Here is a 21,929-nt window from a genome sequence, read left to right on the forward strand (position 1 = left end):
ATCTGAGTTAATGCTTCACATGGCAAAAAACATGCTTTATTTTTCAGCTACAACTTAGCTAGGGTATTCCCCGATCCCGCATACTTCTCCCAGATTTACTTTGTTGTTGTTTCATCTGTCTAAAAAGAGGTCTGTCTATCAATTTACCCTGTAAGGCAAAATTTAATGATAGAAGAGAATGTGTGCCGAGTCAGTGAGGGTTTTATCATGATCTATTTAAAAAAAAAAAAGCAGGACTTCCCATGTATGCAGGTAGCAGCTTTTTAGTCTTGAGGTCTGTCCTGGTTTCGGCAGGGATAGAGTTAATTCCTATTAACTAAAATGCTAAAAGAAACTTAGCATCTGAAGAAGTTAAGGTCTTGATTTAGCAAAGGTTTGTGTGTGCACCTTTTCCATGTGACTTGTCTTATTCAGGCTAAAGTCAGTTAACACAGGAACTTTTTTTTTTTTTTGGCAAAATCATAACCTCAGATACTACCCATATAATGGGAGCTAACTGGCATCGCAAATCTACCTGAACCTGTGGCACTTAGTTCAGTTCACAGGGCCTCACAAGCTTAAACCCAAGTTCGGATGCTGAAGGTGGTGTAGATGGAGCCTGCAGAGGTAGTCTCAGAGGCTGCGGGTCCCCGTCCTGTACCTAAACTTCTTAGTGCGGAGAGCAAATTTCTTTGTCCAAAGACTCAAGCTAAAGAGCAAGCAAATGGTGCAGATGATGAGGGAGTTTGTGTTGAAATTAGCCTGACGTGACCCAATAAATGTAAGAAAGTAGCTTTCCTGAGTAGGATGTAAAATCCTTACAGGTGTAAAAGCTATTCAAGCTGCCAAATGTAGCACACTCAACTCTGAACATCCGCAACTGCTTCATGGAGAGAGATAATGCTGGGTAGGAGTCAACAAGTTACAGTGCACTGCACTAAGAGCTACCAAAGGCACACCTTTATCCCGCCACTGCTATTTTACCTATATTCGAGGTATCTTCATAAGCACAGATGGAAAAGGCTGTAAAGGAAAGATTTTAAAGCTAAGGGTGCATTAGACAAGTGATTGCAGGCACTGTGATTTATAGCTGTGGTAATGGACTGGATCTCAGAAAACTGAAATCCAATTATCAGCTCGGCCATCTCAGGCAAAATGCTGGAGCCAAACTTTCGACTCGGTGCTTTTAGGTTAGGTTGATTTTCAGAGGTGTTAAGCACCTCCCCACCCCACAAGCTCTGTGTAGAACAACAGATCCCCAGCCTTCTGAAAAGCAAACCCTCTGCATTGGAAGCCAGCCTCCCCTCCCCTGCCCCAGGAAAAAACAAAAACAAAAAAGTAAAAAAAAAAAATTATATTTGATTCTACTGTGCTTGATATATTTTTTGGATAGTTGGGCTGAACATGAATAGTCTTACTCCATGTTATCAGGAAAATGAAAGTGTGGAAAGGAAGCCACAGAGGTTAAAAATCTTGAAAATAAGGAACTTGATTCTCTGCCTGTGGTTTCCCCTCATGTGAATAAGGAACAGGAACATTTCCATACCCACCTCACAAAGGGACTTGCGAGAGTTAATTCAGCTCTCTGCAGAAAGTGCCTTGAGATCCACAGATGGAACTTGCTGTAGAAGTGATGCATTACTAAATAATGAGGTACGATCATATGTGAACAAAACACACTCTCGTATTGCTCCATATGTTTTATAACATTAAGCCCTGTGTTGTTTTCCAACAGACAGATACATTCCAACCTGGAGAGGATCAAACACATCCCGGAATATTTTGTCTTTTTATTTCTGAGGTGAGGAGATAGTTCCAACAACATCGTTGTCTCTTTTTGGGTACTGAAACCAAAATAGGAATTTTTTAAATTTTTTTTTTAAGATGGGGGAAAAAAGAAGGAAGGAAAGGTTTCACACAGCATGGGCCAAAGGCACGTAACTTCTCCCTGGACATCTGTCCCTGAACAACAGAGGAGACCTTGGGCTTTATATCTCAACTGAAAAGATAAATGTGGAAACACACCTCCCCCACTGTCCCACTGCAGGTTCGTGGATGGACTTGGAGAGATCCCTCAGGAGAAATATTAATGTAAGCTTTGGTTCTGCCACCGGAGTCTCCTTTTGCCTACCTCCAGCTCCCAGTGAATGCGCACCAACTACAGATGCTCTAATACAGAGTCCTCCATGCAAGCACAATAGATAGAGGCTTGTGTTTTGGGGGGCTGGAATTTGGGGAAAGTTCTTCCTAAAATAGGGAGTGAGGAAAAAAACTGGAGCAATTTCATTCGCCTTCGCAATGCCAGTTTATATGCCATGATTGTAAGAAAAAGAAGCATTTGGCTGCCTGAGGAATATGGGGACTTTAGATTCTTATTGAATACTTTTGGCAATTGTACCAAAATGTCATGTTTTTACTGGGTTTTGATCACTATTTTTAACTCTTCTATTCATATATTCCAAAAGGAAGTGAATGCTGACGTAAAGACAGCAAGCAGAATACCACTAATTCAAAACCAGGGCTTCCCTCCTCCTCCAATTATGTTTCAGCATCTTTCAAAATCCACATTATACCCCAAAACTACACATGGGATGTTAGGTCACATGAAAAAGATCAAAGGGGGATGAAGGAGAACAGGAATTATGCCAAAGCTGTACTGTTATTTCTGAATTACCTATGAAACGTAGGAGAAATACAGGTTTCATGAGTTTTTAGTGTATTTTGGCCCTCAACAGTGAGATGAAACACATCTTTTAAATCACCCTACCCTGCCAGATGTTCGTGAAAACACAACTAAAGAAAAGATTTGAAGGCAAAATTTGATCAATCTGTGTGTGAGGTGCTCCATGAGCCCACCAACCCTCTTCCCAAGATGGTATTCTCCCCCCGGCCCCCAGAAGAACCCAGCCCAACCACTCCATCCTCTCCTCAAGGGGAACTAAGTGCTCTAAAAGCAAGGGGATACCCTGGGGGAAGGGGAGAAAGGGGTGATCAAATGAGACAAACACACTTTAAGTAACTGATTTACAGATTCACCATTTACTGGATTCCTTGTGAAGTACCAAGTATATTCTTTGCAAGTTCAGACATGATACAAGCACACATGCACAGGAAAACCAAAGTCCACTGCTTATTTTTTGATCCTTTCCACTTTTTGTCCTTTCTGGAGAAGCTGGAATCCAGGCGAGTCTCAGACTTTATCCAGAAATTAGTTCATACACTGAAAGAGGACTCTTCCCAATCCTCAGCTCCGGAATGTCTGATGCTTCACAGCATTTCTTGCATAATTCATCTTAAAAGTGGAGTTACCAGCAGGGCAGTCAAGTGGGAAGTGTATAACGGCCTGTGATCGTCAGACACAGCTTCCAGGGAACAGAAGCCGTCGGTTCAGCTTCGTGTAGTAGCCAGAGGGAGCTGTTTGGAGACTTGTCTCAGGAGCTGACTTAGCTCATCCTCCTCTTTGCCATTTAGGACACCAAAGGGCACCCCTTCTGTCCCGTCCTCCAAATAGCAAATAGCACCGAGTTTCGGTCAGCGCGTTGGCTGTTTGACATGAGTAGCCACGGTCTGAGAGTCAGCAGCAAGAAATAAATTCTGCCAGAGCTAATCTACTCCTCGCTTCTCAGAAGCCCAAGCCATCCTTCAACAGTTGCTGCTGGACACTACCCCTTACTTAAAGAATAGCGTGAGAAGCACATACTGCACAGCAAAGCCTGTGTTCATCCTTTTGTGCCCCCCGCCGCCCCCCGCTCCTTAAAGAACACATAATTTATATCCAGAGTACCATCAGCCCGCTGTTAAGACACTGCTGTAGGTGGAGCTCTGTGAGCACGACACAGTCGATCACGTATACAAGGGCCAGCAAATAAACGATTCTATAAGTGTCAGACATTTCAGTCCAGGAGATTAGAGATTCATTGACTACAGTGTGGGAAGAGCTGTTAAATAAAAACAATTGCAGTAGTCTCAGCCTTCCACAGTCACTTGGACTACCATGTAAATCAGAGACTCATCTTTCATCTTGAAAACTACCTTTTTTTTAATTGGCTGTACTGCCCTCGTATGTCAAATACAGTCACCAGAGCACCGGGTGAATGAGACAAAACCAAAAGAGAAAAAATGCATGACTTGCTCACAGAAGTAACATGTTCTTTCATAATTACACCTGGGGGTACACGAGAGGGTCCCCTGGCATATCAGTAACCTTATTCACAACCTGGAAAGTTCCAGAGAGGAAGAATGTATACTATTAAGTACAGCAGCCCTGTAAACCAGGAGACATGAATTACTGCTTTGCTAATGATGTACTGTGCTTCCTTGGGCAAAAGACTTTTCGGTGCCTTTTCCCCTCATATTCCCTCCATCTACCTCGTATAAATCAGTCTCCATCTCTTTTGAGCAGGGAAAAGTCTCCTTCCATGTACTAGGGACACTGCTATCTCAGGCACTGTACAATTTCAGGGCGAGCCTTTAAGTTCTACCTTACACGCATAACAAATAATTACAAACCATAGCATCTTGCCCCACAGCATTACTTGTCTGGGTAGTCCATGCAGTCAATATGCACCGTAACTGTTACACAGGAGTAAAGTTCAGTTTGGGCCCAGAGTAAAAGCAAGAACCAGTGCTGCGTCTAAAAGACTGATGCACGTCCCCTTCCATTATTTAAAGGGTGAGCTGCACGCTGACATTTTACTTAAAACAGGAGATGTTTAACTGACTGGCAAAGTCAGATTTTCAGACATTCCTTTGTTTGACAGAGGAAAAAGTAACCTTGAATACATCAAATATAGAGGCAGTAAATTACAGTTTGTAAACGCATCACATGAACTTGTGTACACATTTAGATCAAAGGAGTATAATGAGGTATTCCGAATAATACAATGAAATATTCTGAGTAATATTTGATGGACCTAATTACTGAGAACATGCCTAACAGAGTTTTCCAGTAGCGGTATCAGTGCCCTGCAGGTACTTGTCCGTGCAGCCTGTTCCCCTGGAATAGGATCTGTAGACTGCCAACCTGGATTGCGCTCATGAACATCTACAGTCTCTGATTCCAGCTAAAAAACTCACGCGTCTAGAGGAAAAAGTGTTTGCATGGCATGATAGTTATAGCCGTCCTGCTGAAGACCTAAAACAACTCCACTGATGGGAATGGAGCTCTTCCCAGTTTGTACCACTGGCAAATGAGACAAGGCTTTGGCCTTGAAATTAGAGCCCACGTTAAACCAGAGGTCCCAGGCTTCTCCTAGACTCTGCCACGCATTTCTCAATGTCGAGAAAAGCTGAGAACGGGCGATCTAGGTCCCCAATTAACTCCATAAAAAGATCTCGGACTCCAGCATTCATTCACCAGCGCCAAATCAAAATGAGTCAGCCCCATCACAATCAACCCAAGAACGGCTCCTAGCTGATAATTTAATATTTTTAATGGATCACTTATATTAGATCCGGCTTTTCCAAAGCTATGATCTTCTTCTCTATTATTGACTCATATCGAAAATTCCAGCTGTACATATTCACTTCCCCTAAACACCTAAATCACCTTATGCAGAAAATATTATCTTGAGAAACAGCCAAATTAAATGTGCAACTATTCGTAACCTTTTGTGTTATTGTATCAGGTGGTGAAGCAGTAGCAACATTGGAAAGTACAGGATCTTTGGGAAATGTAGCATATTATTAGATTTGATGAGATCCATTTTCCTGATGCCTTCTGAAAGATCTTTGTGCTAATTAGCTAAGAATACCACTGAATTATTTAATTATCTCTACTTTTGTGCAATAAAATACGTTGTCATATCACACACTCTATCTTGCTGTTGCTGTTCATACTTAATGATGCCTTTATAGTTAGCGATTTCCTTTGTTCTCCCTCTGTAAGTGGTTTTTGGTGGTGCTGGAGAAGGGGGGGGGAGCAGAGAGGGAAGGCAAAGGAAAAATATCAGTTTTAAAATAATTTTTTGTGTGTGGGAAAATCTTTACACGTGTTTATCTCTAGCTCCAGTCCCCTACGCAATGTGCGAAACGTGTTTCAGTGCTACAGCAGACCCATGTACTTATTGCTAACGCAACAAGGAACGCTTTCCAGAGGAAGAGGAGAGAAACTATCGCTTCAAAAAATTTTAAATCGGCAAGGAGTGTTTTTAACAAGGAAGAGGTAAATTATGATAATTACTCTGACTGGTAGGGTCCTTGAGCATTACTAATTAGCATTTATTGCCTGGATTATTGAAACAATGTGTGTGTTCCCAAGAGTGAAGAAGAACTGGGATGCTCGTTCCTTCTGAGCCCTGGGAAAAAGGCAGGGCAGCAAGAATGCGGCGCTGCCGGCAGAGAGGCTCTTCTTCCAAGCATCGCGAGCACCAGCCTTGTGCAGAGCTGCACAGTGACACTGGGAAACTTGTACCTTTTGTAAGCCCACATTTCGAACTTCTTAACTGTACGTCTTGCATTCCACCTTACTCACAGAAAAGCGAACAAAATTAGGGCAGCACAAAAGGAAAGCGGCCATCAAAACAGTCAAAATCGTTTGACGATTGTTAGAGGTGCAGATTAACATTTACCTTATACTCTGGGTAGTACATGTCTTGTATTATTATTGGGGTTGTGCGCCAACGTACTACGAATAAACATCTCATCGCTTTCGAGTACTGAAGCATGGCCAAAGACTTCATCACAGAGAAATTAAAGAGTTAACAGATTCAAGAAAAAAGAGGTATATTATGCCATTTTCAACTAGCATTTTGACTGGGCTGATATGACTTTGTCTGTGAAGAGGCTGCAATCAGATTTCAACCTAAGCCGCATTTTAATAGCAAGGATTTATAAGGTGAATGAAGTTTTGAATTAGAAATCGATTAGAAATTAATCAATCGGCTAATCAGCACTAGCCACTACGTAGTATCTCAACTATAATTTGGTATCTGGCCCAATAAATCCTTAAGCACTTTGGAAACGATTCAGGAGAGAAAGACGGTAAAAGTATTCTCCATTTTCTGAGCTGCAGTACTATGCAACGTCGGGTACAGTTAAAACCCTTGAAATAAAAGAGCAACAATGGAAAACTGCAGAATGCCTCGGACCTTTTTTACCTTTTACTGCCACCAAACCCCACGCCTTTCAACTTGGGGAAGCAAGTTCCAGCTAAGCTACAACGAGGTCAAAGTCACAGAGCTAAATGCTACAGTTGCTGCTCAGACAAAACTCCTAGATGCCAGAGTTTTGCAAAATTCGCGTTATTTTTTTTAAAAAGCAATACTCAAAAAAATGTGCCTCGCTTTGTTTATCTTTCCCCTTTTTAATTATTTGTGTCACATACTGCACAGAATACTTGGGAATGCGTTATATTAAATGTCATGATAGCATATTAGATACACTTTTAATTGAAACTAGTCCCAGTCTGGTATTTTTTTTAGTGCTGAATAAGATCTTCGATCCTTACTGAGCCTGACTTACTTATTCTGTTTGTTAATTAACGCCCAACGGTTATTTTCTCTGCCATTTTCCTCTTAAGATAAAAAAATCGCTTTTTGTCCACAGCTTCCTTTTATTCCAGTGAAAACGTACAACTAGAGAGACTGATGAAATTATCATTGAAGGGACTACGTAACGCTAAGACAACGTTATAGACTAACGCTATAGCCTTATAGCTATACGTACAAAGCAAAAATAAAAGCGAACCGCAACGTCCCTTCTTTTGGGGCTGCAGCAGGGAAAAATGTTGCGGGGGGGAAGTTCGGGATTGACTCTCATTCGCTTACAAAGAGATTATTCCGACTGGATATTTATAACGTAATTACGTTTCAATAACGCTGACATGGCTGCAGATCACACGCACAGATCTGGCGGAGAAACCCCGCTGAACCCCGCGCCCCGAACGAGGGGGTTCGCGCCGGTAGGCTGGGGGGGGGCAGTGCCTTCTATTTCAGTTGTTCTTCCCCCTTTTTCTTCTTGTAAGAACCTCGCCTTTTCCGCTGGAAAAGGGGGGGCCGGGGGGGGGGGGAGCCCAGTTTTTGGTCTCCCTCCTGATTTTAACTCCTGCCAACCGGTTTCCAGTTCATTCCGTTTATCTTCTCCTCGCCGCGCATCCGTAAGGCCCGGCCTCGTTCCGGCCGCGCTACCCCTTTAAACCGCCAGCCCCTCTTAATTGATGTGTCTGGGCGAGTCTAGACTGGGCCTGATTGAACCCGCTCCCAATTATGTCCCTCGCCGCGCCGGGGCTGAGCGCTGCGCGCCCGGCGGGGAGGGGCGCGGGCCCTGCCCCCGCAGCCGCAGGGCGAGGAGCCGCCGCCGCCGCCGCCGGGCCCCCCCCCACCCCCCCGGCCATTGTTTTGCCGCAGCCCCGCGCAACTCCCGCCTCCCCCCCCCCCCCCCCCGCCTCCGCACCGCACCGCGCAGCCGAGGCGGAGGCAGCGCGGAGACAATAAGCGGTTCTGACCGCGGGGAAGGCCGGGGATGGGGGGGGGGGGGGCTCCGCGGCGGGGCGCGGGCACGGCCGCGCTGGGCTCTGCCCGGGGGCTCCCCCGAGGAACCCTCCCGCGGTGCCAAGCCGAGGCGGAGGCGGGGGAGATTTGGGGAGGGAAAGGTGTTACAGGCGCGCAGCGAGCCCCCGGCAGACAAAAGCGCTCGCCCCTGCCCTCCCGGAGGGGGGGGGGGGGGGGGGGGGGGGACGACGGGGGGACAGGGATCAAAAGCAGCTTCAGAAGCGGGGGGGGGGGGAACCCACCCTACTTTCCGCCCGTCTCCGAGGTGGAGAGAACAGCCGGGCAAAGGTGGCCGGGTTCTACAGCGTATCGTATTCTGATGTACAACGGCAAACAGGTACTGGAAAATGAATTCAACTCGGAGTGAGTTTCTCACTCTGAAATTAGAGGACGTTTGGAATCATACACAAATTCGGAAGTTAAAAGGCTTTGTTGGCATTTCTGTCGCGGAGGTGAAATAGTCAGTGGAGTTACAGTGTCAATAAAAAGCAGCTAAAAAACCAAAAAATCAAACAAGCAACCTTTTCCAGTTCAGTAACTATTAAACAACGGGAACCATCAAACACATCCTACGCTATTAAATACCAAAACGTTACACCATCAATTAATTTTTGGTGCGTTGTGTCTTAAGTTAAAGCATTTGCATTCAAATATCAAACAGTAATTCGGTGCCGTAACAAGGTACAGTAACTTCATTATAAATTGCCTTGCAGAACAGAGATAAGAAATACAGTTCCAACCATAATTAATTTTACAGCAATATAAAAATCTAATAAACAGCAGCAAGAAACATTTTTAACATTTCTGATTTGTCATTTACATATAATTTTGACTGGAAAAGCAGGAAAGTTTTAAGTTCTAGAAGAGGACTAAAACAAAACTTCAGCATTTGCTCGGAATTTCATTTCAGTAGTTTCCAACCATTGGTACATGCAACCATTTTATTCTTTAGTTTATTTTTGACCTAACGATCCATAACACCCAACCCATCTCCTGGCTTTTTCACTCCCCCCCCCTTTTCTTTTTTTTTTTTTTTTTTTTTTTGGGGGGGTGTGTGTGTCCATAGAGCGCATTTCTAAGATTAATCCTTCAGTTTTAAACTTGGGAGCATGAGGCATGCTGGGATTTCAGCTGAGGTCAAGCACCAATGTACCGAGCTGTTACTGTTACGCTCTCAGGGTACTCTGTGTTGCTCTCAAGAAGCGGGGGGGTGGGGGGGGGTGGGGGGGGTGGGGGAAGAGAGAGATGCTGTATGCGGTGGCCTGCAGCAAGGCAAATCTCTCTCTCTCAATATGAAAACACAAGCGTGTGCACTAATATACCTACATATGTAAATATATATACATATCGAGGGTTTTATTTACCTACATACATATTCATACACACGTATCATCCATATGTGTATCTATACACGCACCTCAATAGCTGTATTTACATGCATCCACATCGTGCATATCTTATCTGCACGCGCATATGTAATAATCGCTATATGTGTACACACATACACCCCCGTATCTGTATCAGCTGTAAAATTATCTCTTGAATATACACACAGAAAAAAAAATCTGTCATACAAACGCTAGTTTTAATTTGAGATGAGATTTTTACAGCAAATGGCCATAACCACCGCCCTACTATTAGCCGATCGACCCCAAGGAGGAGATACACACTTTTTTTCCCTTAAAAGGTCTACTAAACACTATCGTGTGTGTGTGTATACGTCTATATATATACACACGCGCGCACACACATATACATAGATATAGGATATATTTATAAAATAAAATAAAGATGTCAAAGCACAACTCACAGCTCCCAAGAGCCTAACCCGTGGATTTAAAAGCTAAACATCACAAGTTAGGGTCTCAGGGATTGAGAGGGGCGCAACAAACTATTCCTTGCAAAAAAACAGGGATCAAAAATAAAAGATGAAAAGGAGAAAGAGGAAAAGAATAGCAGGCAAGTTCAATTCATGGCTCAAGATTACAAAACAGGACACACAGGTGGAAGGAAAGAGCTTCTCTAAGGACCCTCTGTTGAGAGAATACATTCCATTTTTAATCGTTTATACAAAAATGACAAGGCGCGGCAGGTTCTTTACAGCTTCCAACAAGGTCGCTTGCGACAAATACATGGAAAGTCTCCGCATTTAAATAACGAAGAGGAAGAAAGAAAGGGAAGTTTGGGGCAGTGACGGAATTATTTTCATTGTTTCAACGAAAAGGAATGCAGAAATAAGAGCAGGAATATGCAGGCTCTCCCTCCAGCCGCCTGGCACAAAGCATGCAGCAGCATAAAGGCGCTGCCTCCCCGCCCCCTCCGCCAGCCCCGCGGCCGGCAGGGATGGAGAAAAACCCCGAGTTGCGAGAAAATCAGGTAGAAACTCACCATTTGGAAGCGGGGCAGGCTCCGATCTTCAGCGCCAAGAGCAGGGGGGAAAAGCCCGGCGGTGGGGAGGCGGGGGTGCGGGGGGGGGGGGGGGGGGTGGACGGGGACGGGCGGGACCCCCGGGCGGGCTCGGGGCAGGGGCTGGGGCAGGGGCAGTGCCCGGACCGGGCTGGGTGCCCGGCGGGTTTTGACACCCGAGCGAGCGCGGGCGAGCGAGCGAGTGCGAGCGTGCGGTGTGCGCAAGCCGGGGGAGGGAGGCGAGGGTGGGTGTGTGCAGCTGGGCAAGCCGCTTGCATTTTTAAAACATCTTTTTTTTTTTTTTTTTTTTTTTTAAAGGGAATATATCAAGGAAAAGAAAAGGGGGAAAAGGAAAAGGAACCAAATTCCTCCGCAGCTCCTCGCCTGCCGCCCTCCTCCCTCCGCGCTCCCACCAATGCTGCTGCTGCTGCTGTTATTATTATTATCGTTATTAAGAGACGGGGCTGGGGGGTCTGCAAGCTGCGGCCCGCTCCTAACTCCTGCATCAGCTGGGGGCGGCCGGAGCCGGGGCCAGCCCGCTGCCAGAGCGAGCCCCAGACTGTCAGCGGGGAGGGAGGGCGCGGGCAGCGCCGCCGCAGCCCCGGCCACCCTCCCCTGCCAGCCGCCGGCCGGGCTTTCAAAGGAAAACCTGGAGAAAAACCCGCTTCCCCGGGAGAGGAGGGTCCCCGAGCACGGTGCACACGCACACACACGCACACGCACACACACACACACACAAAAGGGACTCCATCCTGCACCGACTCCTCGCCAAGCACCTTGTGCAACCCCAGCCAATGGAAATTTACGCCGGCCATAACCGAGAGCAGGATTTCGTCCCCAGCTTGCCACCTCCTTCTCCGCTCTTCTCCCCTTCCCTCCCTCCCTTTCCTCCCTCTTTCTCCCCCCACCCCCAAATAAATAATATGGATCTGCACCTTCCACCCGCCTCTGGAACCGCTTTAGGCCCAGCGGCATAAGCGGGGGGAAGCCGAAACGTACCGGAGGGCCCGAGTTTAAAAACGCAAAATATCCGCCGCTCCTCGCCCGGCGCTGCCGAAAGCAGGTCCCCCCCCGGCCCCGGCCCCGGCCCCGGCCCCGGCCCCGGCCCCGCACGGCGGGCCAGCCCGGCTCCGCGCCCCGGCGCTCCCCGCCACCGCACGGCCGGGGGCAGCGGTAACAGGCACCATTACGGAATCATCATCATCATTCACTCCGTCCTTTTCTCACCTCGGGAGTCTGAGCCCATTCACCAAAGTCCTTCCTCGTCCAGGATCTCAAATCTTTTCTGGTTTTTTTTTTTTTCCTCCTTCTGGATCAGCCAGTCCCGACATCATTAAACTATAGTCCTCCTCTTCCTCCTCCTTCCTTCTCCCCCTCTCTGTCTCCCCCTCTCTTTTTTTTTTTTATTTCAAAAGGGGGGAGTGGGGGGGTAGCTGGGGGGGGGGGGAGTAGACATAGCTGCATGAAGTGGCTGCCTTTTAGAAAGCACATTTAATCTTTACTGGCTCCCCTAGGCTTCGATGAAGTAGAAGGGAAAAGAGAGGAGAGGGGGAAAGAAAAAATACAGGCAAGGGAGGCTGTTGAGGGACAGCAAGCATCAGGCTCAAATCAACGACCAGATGAAAATGTACTAGACCACACTGCCCCCTCTCTTCCTCTCGCTCTGTCTCCGTCTCTCTCACACACTCTCACTCCTGGAAAGCTTCAGTGTCTGGTTACAGACTCTTTTGGATCCTTCCCCCCCCCCCTCCCCACCCTCGCCCTTTGCCAACTATCCTAGAGATTCCTTGCATGCCTACTTAAATCTTTAACAGAATAAGGACGCGGCTCCCCCCGCCGCCGCCGCCAGCCTCGCACACACGCACCGGCCCCAGTCACCCCTCCCCGATAATCTCTTAAGCTCCCGGGAGAAACCCGTCGCCGCGGCCGCCGGCGCATCCCCGGCGCGGCTGCCCCGTCCCTCCCCGCCGCCGCCGGGCAGCCCCTGCCCGCGGCCCCGGGACCCTGCCGGGCAGCCGGGCACCCGCTCCCGCCCCACGCCGCCCTCCCGGGGGGGGGGGGGGGGCGCAGGGGGTTGAGAGGGAAGGGGGGGGGGGGAAGCGGTGGGACTGCAGCCCCTTCGCCTAGCATCCCTCTGGCTGGATCTGGATTTTAAAACAATAAAATCCACCGCCGCTATCTCGGTTTCCCCCCGCTTCCCCCCCTCCGCCACACTGCAGCCCGCAGCCGCCCGTGGAAATCGCACGCCCCGCGTCTGCATTGAGGCAGGCAGACTGCCTGGCTCATGCCCGTGATGACTTTAGAGCTGACGATCTCCTCTCCTCGACCCCCCCCCCGCGCCAGCTCCCCCACCCCTCTGCTCAGTGGCAGCACTGCTGCCTCTCACACCGGACTATATTTGCAATATGTGCTAATTTACCAGCTATATGCCCTTGGATTTTAAAATGAACTCATCAGTCAATGTTTCTAGTACCGATGCTCCCTCTCTCTCCCTCACACACACCCTCCACTGCAGACATGTTACTCATTCTCCAAGCATTTCCTCTCCGAATGTCCGTCAGACGCATATACACTTCATTGATCAAACCAAATCCCTTGATAACAATAAATAATAATACAGACAGTTAACATCAGCGGGGAGTGGAGCGGGGGGGGGGGGGGGGGGAGACAAAGATGACGACTAAATCTGCATTGTGCTTCGTGAGGCTGATCCCTGCATTTTCCAGAGATGCGCTACACAATGCGGAGCGCAGGTACGCCCCCGAAGACAGAGCGCACACCTAGCCGCGCGGGGCCTTACCTGAGACCCCCCGTTTGCCCGAGCAATGGGGCTGGGAGGTGGGGCTGTTAATGCCTCATACCTGACTCCGCACAGGCTTCAAAAGGTGCTTGTGGGAACAGAAGGTGGTACTCGCTATAAAGGAGAGGAAGCACCCAACGCAAAATACAGAAATAAATAAAGGCAGTTCCTTTGTTACGCCGTGCACTGCACGGATGCTTAGGACTTAAAGGTATCTGGGTATCCAAAGACCCTGACGGGTGCATCGCGGGATTTTCAGAAACACCTTCTTAGCTCCCACTGAAATCTGTTCCCTTTGTATTGAAGACAGAGAGCACCTATGCAAGAAACCAGGTTAGGAAGACGGTCTATCAAATATCCCTCTGTTACACGTGCCGGGTATTTCAAGGGCTTTAGGGCTTCTGCGGCTTTATTTCCTAGCTTTCTGGGGCTAAAATGGGGGAGGCAGGAGAAACTGCCTCTCGGGATTTTGGCTAGTTAGACGTCTTGTGTGGGTCTGGCAAAGAGAAAGTGACTGCAGTGTAAGTGTTCGGGAAGTTGGGGAGGGTGGGGCTATCTAGAAATCTTTGACTCACTGGGGTAACTCCCTGAACACAGGAATTAAATTATTACTCAAAGCAAGCTACGTTTTATGAGCAGCAGCCTTAGAATGAAATTCTGCATGCATACAGAGTTTGAAACAACTAAAATAAACATACGGAAATAAATATACAATCCATAATTAAATTATTGGGTGCAATGCAGAAGTCCCTGGGTGACAGAGGAGGTGGGATTATGCAGTGAAGTCAGTCCAGGAATCCATGGATACAAATTTTCTTTTTTATACCGACATAATCCTGATTGACATCAGCCTAGATAGGGGAAGAATCAAACCCTGCGTACTGAAGGATCTAATCTTTGGGAAAAGTAGACTGGATTAGAGAGACTGTATCTGCCAACCATCCTTTCACTCCCCTTACAGATTCCCTCACCATCACAGCAGTGTGCAAAATTTTGCCATCACACGGAACAACTTAACATCCATTGTCTTTTTCACATTCCATTATCTCCCTTCCAAAAAATTGTTTGAATTTTTTTTTTTTTAAAGTTTTGCTGCAAACACATAATTTCTCTATACAATTTAACCAAGTCTTTGGAGGATACTTATTTCAAGCAGTTAACACCTGACCCCAATTTTTGTGGGTAATTAGTGAGCTAGATAACCACACAAAGTGGGTAATTATTTAGTACCCAAGGGTACTGTACAAGAGGGTAGAGGCTGGCAATGTTAACAAAAGCACATCTCTAATTATTGTATCTATACTGGTGATGTTTTAAGAATAGTTACTCCATCTAATGATCCATGATAAATCAGTAAACTATTTTGCTTCCCTTAGCTTATATGCGTGCTCTAACCAAGGGCAGTATGTGAGGGCAAAGCAAACTGAAGACCCAACTTTGGAGTACGCACAGGCCCCAAGAGAAGCGAGAGGCATCCACTTGGAGGAGGCAGTAAGACTGGAAGCGTCTGCTCTAGAGCAGCAGCGGCAGAGCCTAATAGCCATCACTCATAGCTAACAGGTTGGTTGAGACGACTTGAAAAGCCATGTAGGAAGAAGCTTGTAGAGCGTGCCTCAGGGTCTACTTCTTGCTTAGGTAATGTGGCCGGGCTGATGGACCTTTGTATACAACAATAACCCCAATCATGTTTTAACCGAGTTCAGTCTTGCTTATTGAAAATCGCTTTGAAAGCTGTACAAATGAGGCGTTTTGTGTTTGTGGGAGGTCAGGGCTGAAATGCAAGAGAGTAGCACTGGGGGGGGGGATCTTATTTGATGCATTTCAATTATCTGCCATCTCCAATATTTACGTTGCAAAAACCACATTTCTCCCGTGGAAAATATTGAATCCTCAGTAGATTTTTTTCACAAATTTAGGAAGAAGGAAGAGATGGGAACTACCTTGAAACAGAAACTAAACAAAAAAAGATTCAACTTCCAAAAAAATGTTTTTGATCACCAGAACCATGTGAAAAGAAGTGTTATGCTGGAAATAGATCCATAATCTTAAACCCAGTGGTCACTATCCACTGACCACTATTTGCAGCATTACACACACGCTTAAGGACATCTTCAAACCAAGACATTACGCTCAGCGGAAAAGCACTTTTCTAATTGCTTTTATGAATCATCACTAACGTCCGGACACTTCATTTACTAGAGTCCAGTAACCTTGTTTTTCAAAGACTCAAATTCCAAAACCTAAGGGCCTCCAGGCTGGCACAAAAAAATAGAGGCATCGTTCTCTTGTGATCACAGCCATGTATTTAACTTAGCCTGCTGCTTTGGGATCATTCAAGCCAGGCACTACAGAAGAAAACACAAATGGCAACACCACCTGCCACTGTGACCACCAGGAATTTGAAATTTAAACAGAGAAAGTTTGAGGGGTTTCCACAACTCCTCATATTTCTCTTTTGTTCTGTTTTTTGTTTTTTGGTTTTTTTTGAGTGAAATAAGCGCAACTGAAGGAGGCCTGAAAATTGTTCTCATATTTAAAAAGGGGCCAAGTCTCTGCAGTCTATTTAGTCCTGAGCATGCCTGTTCATATTACCAACATGAACAGGTTAAGAAGGAAAAAAAACCCAAAGGCCAGAATTGGGGATAAGTTCAGAGCAGCTGTGAGGTAGACACTTGTCCGCTCTGAACTGCACCAGAAGACTGAAGCTTCTTTCGTGTGCTACAGGCCATTTAACAATCCAGTAACTTACAATGTTTGGCTGCTGAGGTGGATATAAATAAATTGGTATCCCCTTCGCTAATCCTCTTAGGGACCTGGCTTGCAGGAAAAGTTCTTGCAGAAATGGAGTGAGAGGAAGTTTGCAGAGAGAAGCTGGAAAACAGAAAGGAAGAATGAATTTAATCATGGAGACAGGCTCAAAGGAAGAAGAGACCTTGGTAGGTGCACAGTTACAGCAGAAAGCAGAGTAAAGACAAACTATTACTATTTTTTCTGAGGCCAACTAGAATTAGTGATTCAAAGGAGAAGACACATAGGAGAAGGGATGCTTAGCCAGAGAGGATGCTTTAGGGGCTTAAGCTTAACTATAAAACCTTGAGGCCTTTTTGAGACAAGTCAATAACTTCACTGCAGACAAACTATACAAAGATCATTTAGGAAATATCTTTAAAACAACTGTTCTATCTCAGCTATATGGACAGCATATATGATAATATAAGGGAATAGTTTACAAATGAATCAAATGTCTTCAGTAGAGAAAAAAGTATTTACTAATACAAATGAAGAATTCCAACAATGTGAGGAAAAGTACAAACTCATAGTGTGGGGCGCATCCATGGAAAGCAAAGTTGGGCAAAGGTGTCATGATTTGGGCATTACCAGAACAGCGCTCTATCAAGCAAGGAGTTTGACAACGAAAAGCTACTAATTTGAACCTCACTGTTTTGTATACCGTTGTCCAATTCCACATCAAGTCAGTGATAAAATCACTTCACCTCTTCCTACCTTGCTTCCCCGTATATAGAACCATCACGACAATGCTTACCGTGTCCTTGGAGTGTTTTGAAGTCCGTGGAAGAAAGCTGCTACGTCCAGATTACTTTTGTTATCCTCATTTGATACCCTGTTAGTCAACAGAGAGGATGGAATGTGGTTGAAGATCACGTAAATTCCCTTTCATCATCAACAATTCCTTTTAACCTGACTCACCCGCCAACTTTCACCTCCAAACCCAACAAGGCATATGTTAGCAAATTACCTCACCCAAGCACTATCCTGACAGCAACACAGCTTAAAAAGGGGTTTTTGTGTTTTCTCTCCATCCCCCAATTCTGCTAACAAGTTTCTCAAAGATCTTTGAGCTCCAACTATATCAATCCCTGGGTAATGGAGAACAATTAAAATAATAAGGTGAGAAAGCCATAAAATGATTCTATCCCAAGGTGAGTAAAGCAAGGAAAAAGCAAAATGAGGCAGAGCAGTTCACCTCCTGGTGGACAGGGCCTGGTGAAAGGCCCGGGAATCCTGCACCATTTGGTGCCCTTACTGAAAACCAAGTTTGGGGAAATGGGAAGAGTTCAACAAAAGGTCAGTGGATGTAACGGAGGGATTTGCAAAGAAAGGTTGCAGAGATGAATTCATCCGGTATCAAAGAAAGGGTATGAGAAGTGGGAACGCAGTGCCTAGAGTTATGTGCGTTTTGTCTACGGGGAGTTAACAATCTGCCCTTATCCGTGAGTTCTCCTATACATACTGGATTTAACCAAACTCTGAAACTCAAGGTGAAACTCGAATTTATGTGGATGAAGTCACGCAAAAAAGTATTACATCTACTCTTGCATGATTTGCCATTTCCATATCACATAAAGCACCTGAAAACCCTCATATTTCACATGGTTTCAGGTCCACGAGAAGTTTCAAATAAGACCCGATTCACTTAAAACATGACAAAAGCTCCAAGAACCTCACTAAAATTTCAGATAAATCTAACCTGGTTTGAGCTGGTGGCTTCATACTGAAAGTCTGACAAATTCTGAAATATTTCAGCTACTAAGCGATGGAGCTATATTAATATGTTAACTTACAAGCTTGCTACAAAAACTTTCTGTCTGGTCAACATTTAATGCTGTTTTTAAAATTTACTTGAAATTTCAATAGAATCATTGCATGAAAAGGATGGCGTCCCCCAATCAACTCTTTCTTTTTTTTCCTAAAAAAGCCAGTAAAAATAACACATGTTGAGGCTGTTCAGTTAGAATCTAAACTGCTGAACCTAGATTCAACTTCAGAAACACGCATAAAGTTTAGGGACATTTTGGGAATCTGACCTGGCAGGAAAAGTAGAAAGCTAAATTAAAATTAGAAATCCACGAGACTAAGAGCAGAGCTAGAATGAATTATATTTCAATAGGCAAGAAGTGCTAGGGTCGTTCTGTAAAAGAGAGATTGTAATTCAGTGACTGGAGGGCAGAGCCCACTGCCTGCAGTCCACAGATCTATCCCCCCTCCTCCATGAATTCACTGTGGGCCCTCGGTCCTGCAGTCTATTTCCAATTCTCCCCTACCTAAAACCAACACAAATAGGTAACATAACTAATGCACGTAAGAAAGGAGTTGCGACTCTGAGCCTTAATTACTGTTTGTAAAGAGTCCCGAGAGATTACGGGGACCTGAAGAACCTCAAAGCACAGTCATCCTTAAATATCCCCCAGACCTTCTGTCAGACTCTTAGCCCTTTTCACCAACACTGACTTTCTAAGAGAGCGTGGAATTATTTAAAAGATAAAACAAACAAATAACTGTTTTTCAGGTTTTCTAGTACTCCAGCTACAGCCTGCAGTTGACACAATTGGAAAAAAAAGAATTAAACAACGCATGAGGGCATATTTCTCTCAAGCAAAAAAATACTTGTCTCAGCCACTGCTTAAGAATTAAACCAAAAGGTAGGAGACCAAAATATTTTCTACAGCTGGTTGGTGGGCCCAAGCCACTGATCCCTGCGCAGGGACAGGGCAGAGGCTGGCACAGAACTATCCCGAATCAGTGGTGACGACAGTGGCGAGAATTCAAAAGACCTGTTCCTATTCCCACTCCTGCCGCCCGACGTGCTAAGTGGCTCGGGCAAACCTCTCCATCTCTCTGTGTTTCCTCTTCTGCCTCCCTTACCTATTTAGACTGCAGGCTCCTAGGGACAGGGAGTCTCTTCTCAGAGGGGTCTACATGATGCCAAGCCATTTAGGTATTGCTGTCAAAGAAATAACAGGCTTGGGCACTTTAACACAGGGGAAGTCTGAAGGCAAGTCTAGTCGCCCTTACCTCTTGTGAAACCAGACACAGAGGTCTTAATATACAGTAACTTGTTTTCAGTTGCTTCACTGGTGTTGAGAGTGTATTAAAAATTAGAAAGCCACGTAGCAAGAGGCATGTGACAGACAGAATGAATGTCAGAATGCGAGGAAGACGCGGCAACCTCTGAGGACTTACGTTTGGCCCATCAGACGCTGCTCAGTCTCTGCATGCCAGAAATCGCAGCGGGACGCAAGCGCAGCAGCCAGTCTCCCCACTCCTGGTGCCAGTCCATATTTCTGCATCACTTAACGTTGCAGCGCAGGCTCTAGTACACCCTAAACTTAAATTTATTTGTTTTTCTAATGCAAAAAGACAGTGTGACATTTTTATGAGATACAAAATGAAGAAAACAAACAGAACAATCTGAATATCAGATTACTTAACTTATTATGATAATGACATTCTTTAATTAGGATTTTTAAAGTGCAATAATAACCTTTTCAAGTTGATTTTGTTTCTATAAAAGTAGTATTAGATTGTAAATACTGTCCACTTTAACTCTGTACAGCCAATGAATGTACGTGTCAGCATGGATGTAGTCCACATGAAACGTTTCTTCACAGAGAGATAGAGTACGCTCACTTGCAATTCCAATATGACAGGCAACATGACTGTCTCTGAACAATTCATATATGATCAGCTCCCCTGTCTTTACAATACTCCTTATGAGGAACAAGGACCTCTATTTTATAGACAGTGAATAAAAACAAAGAAAAATAAGTGACTCATCCAAGATCCCACAGGGAGTCTGTAGCAGAACTTCAGGGTCTGCACCAACGGCTTAGTCAAAAAAAAAAAAAAAAAAAAAATCGTTCCACTATAATGGTAGAGGCTGCGCACAGTCTTCGCCCCATTAATAATAAAACAAGACAGGCCCCATGAGCTGAATACAAACAAGAATCCCTCACAGTGGAGACAATTTTAGAATCACAAAGCTAATTCACCTGGTGTCTCAGAGAAATCTGAACCCATGTTTCCCAGGAACAACTCCTGCCAGTCACCACAGTAAACACCTATTCCCTGAGTGCCCGTGACCGCAGAGAACCACGATTCTGACCCTGGTGCACAGAGAAACCCCTCCCAAACCAGCCTATGCCTGGCATGATTCACTAGCAGCACTTAATTCTTACGATTTGACCCACGCGCGTGGCCTCATGCTTCGTGCTAGAACGGGCTGTCCACACGGAACCAACTGCAGCAGCAGGTCCCAAGTCATTATTTGATCACTTTCCTGCTTAATTGCCGTTTTTAATTACTTGCATGGTAACAACAAAAAAGTCAATCTAGCAACGGAAATCCATTCTTTGAACAACTTCTGCCTTTCTTCTTACGCACAAGCTATTGCTATGTAAGCCATTCCTGATTAATATGGGGCCCTCATGGGAAACCCACTGCCTGTCTACTGATTTCATTTCCTACGTCTTCTCTTCTTCAACTGACAATTCAAGCCCCTAAAAAGTAAGGGCAAAAGATCCCTTATTTTATCGTTACAAGATGACAGTGTTTTTTCCCTTGCTATTTTCTTTCAGGAAGATATATTAGCACTACAGTTGCTCCTCCATGCGGTGGGATTTCTTAAATAAAAACGTATGTTATATACGTATGGACTTGGAACCAGAGCTGCGTTAGCCTATTAACTATCCACATTTGCTTCAGACTTGGCCAGCCACCTAGAAAACCTGCCAAGACCTTTCTGGCAGCCTTTTCCCAACAGTTCCAGGAAAACATGGAATATTCAAAGAATTTTAGGGCCTCCCGGCTTCGTTTGTCACCACTCTCCTTGCCCACTTAAAACTAAATCACAGGCAAATTGCTCTAATGCCCTATTAAAGATTTAAAAATGGCCTTCTCCACAGTAGGGTATCTGAGGACAAATCTGCGTTAATATATAATGCAAAGCCTGCGTTAATATGTAATGCAATGTGGCATGAGGCAGCCCAAGGGCTTCGCAACAAGTAGGGGAGCCACTTTACAAACTTTGTACTTCCCAAGTGAATTCTGTCCTCTTTGGAGTTTTTAAACCTCCCTCAGATACCCAGGCAAAGGAGAGATTCACTTTGTCCTCATTGCTACTCTAGCAAATTACCGTTGAGGTTTCAGGCCTGTGTCACACAGGAAGCAAAACCAAATGTGAACAGTTACATCAGAATTCACCGCCTCTGTGGGTCTCAAGGCACTCCTTGAGCAATGCTGTTAAAAGATATGCTTGAGTCCCATTGCCTAGAGCTTGTCTGTAAGATGACCAAATGACATGATTCTATAACCGAGAGTCAGAGTAGGATTCACGGAAATGGCAACTGGAAGCATTTTCTTTGCAACCTAAAGGAGGATCTAACTCCTTTTAAAGCCACAGCAGGAAAAAGAGAAAAATCCTGCTGTCATTTGTGTGAATTAAGTTATTACTAACC

The 21,929-nt window shown here is 45.4% G+C and overlaps 2 long non-coding RNA genes across 2 annotated transcripts in view; both read right to left on the bottom strand.

Moving 5' to 3' along the window:
- The window catches only part of LOC143170365 (uncharacterized), a 74,809-nt gene extending 63,902 nt beyond the window's left edge, over positions 1–10,907 (bottom strand). The window contains exon 1 of the long non-coding RNA XR_012997042.1: positions 10,857–10,907. This is a non-coding gene — a long non-coding RNA (uncharacterized LOC143170365). The remainder of the gene's footprint in view (positions 1–10,856) is intronic.
- Positions 10,908–16,157: 5,250 nt separating this feature from the next.
- LOC143170363 (uncharacterized) lies at positions 16,158–20,310 on the bottom strand. The gene is made up of 3 exons (XR_012997040.1): positions 19,657–20,310; positions 17,219–17,296; positions 16,158–16,545 (listed from the first exon to the last, which is right to left on the bottom strand). It is a non-coding gene; the product is annotated as an uncharacterized LOC143170363 (long non-coding RNA).
- Positions 20,311–21,929: the final 1,619 nt, after the last annotated feature.

This window comes from Aptenodytes patagonicus, chromosome 23 (genome assembly GCF_965638725.1).
Source record: "Aptenodytes patagonicus chromosome 23, bAptPat1.pri.cur, whole genome shotgun sequence".
Taxonomy (NCBI): domain Eukaryota; kingdom Metazoa; phylum Chordata; class Aves; order Sphenisciformes; family Spheniscidae; genus Aptenodytes; species Aptenodytes patagonicus.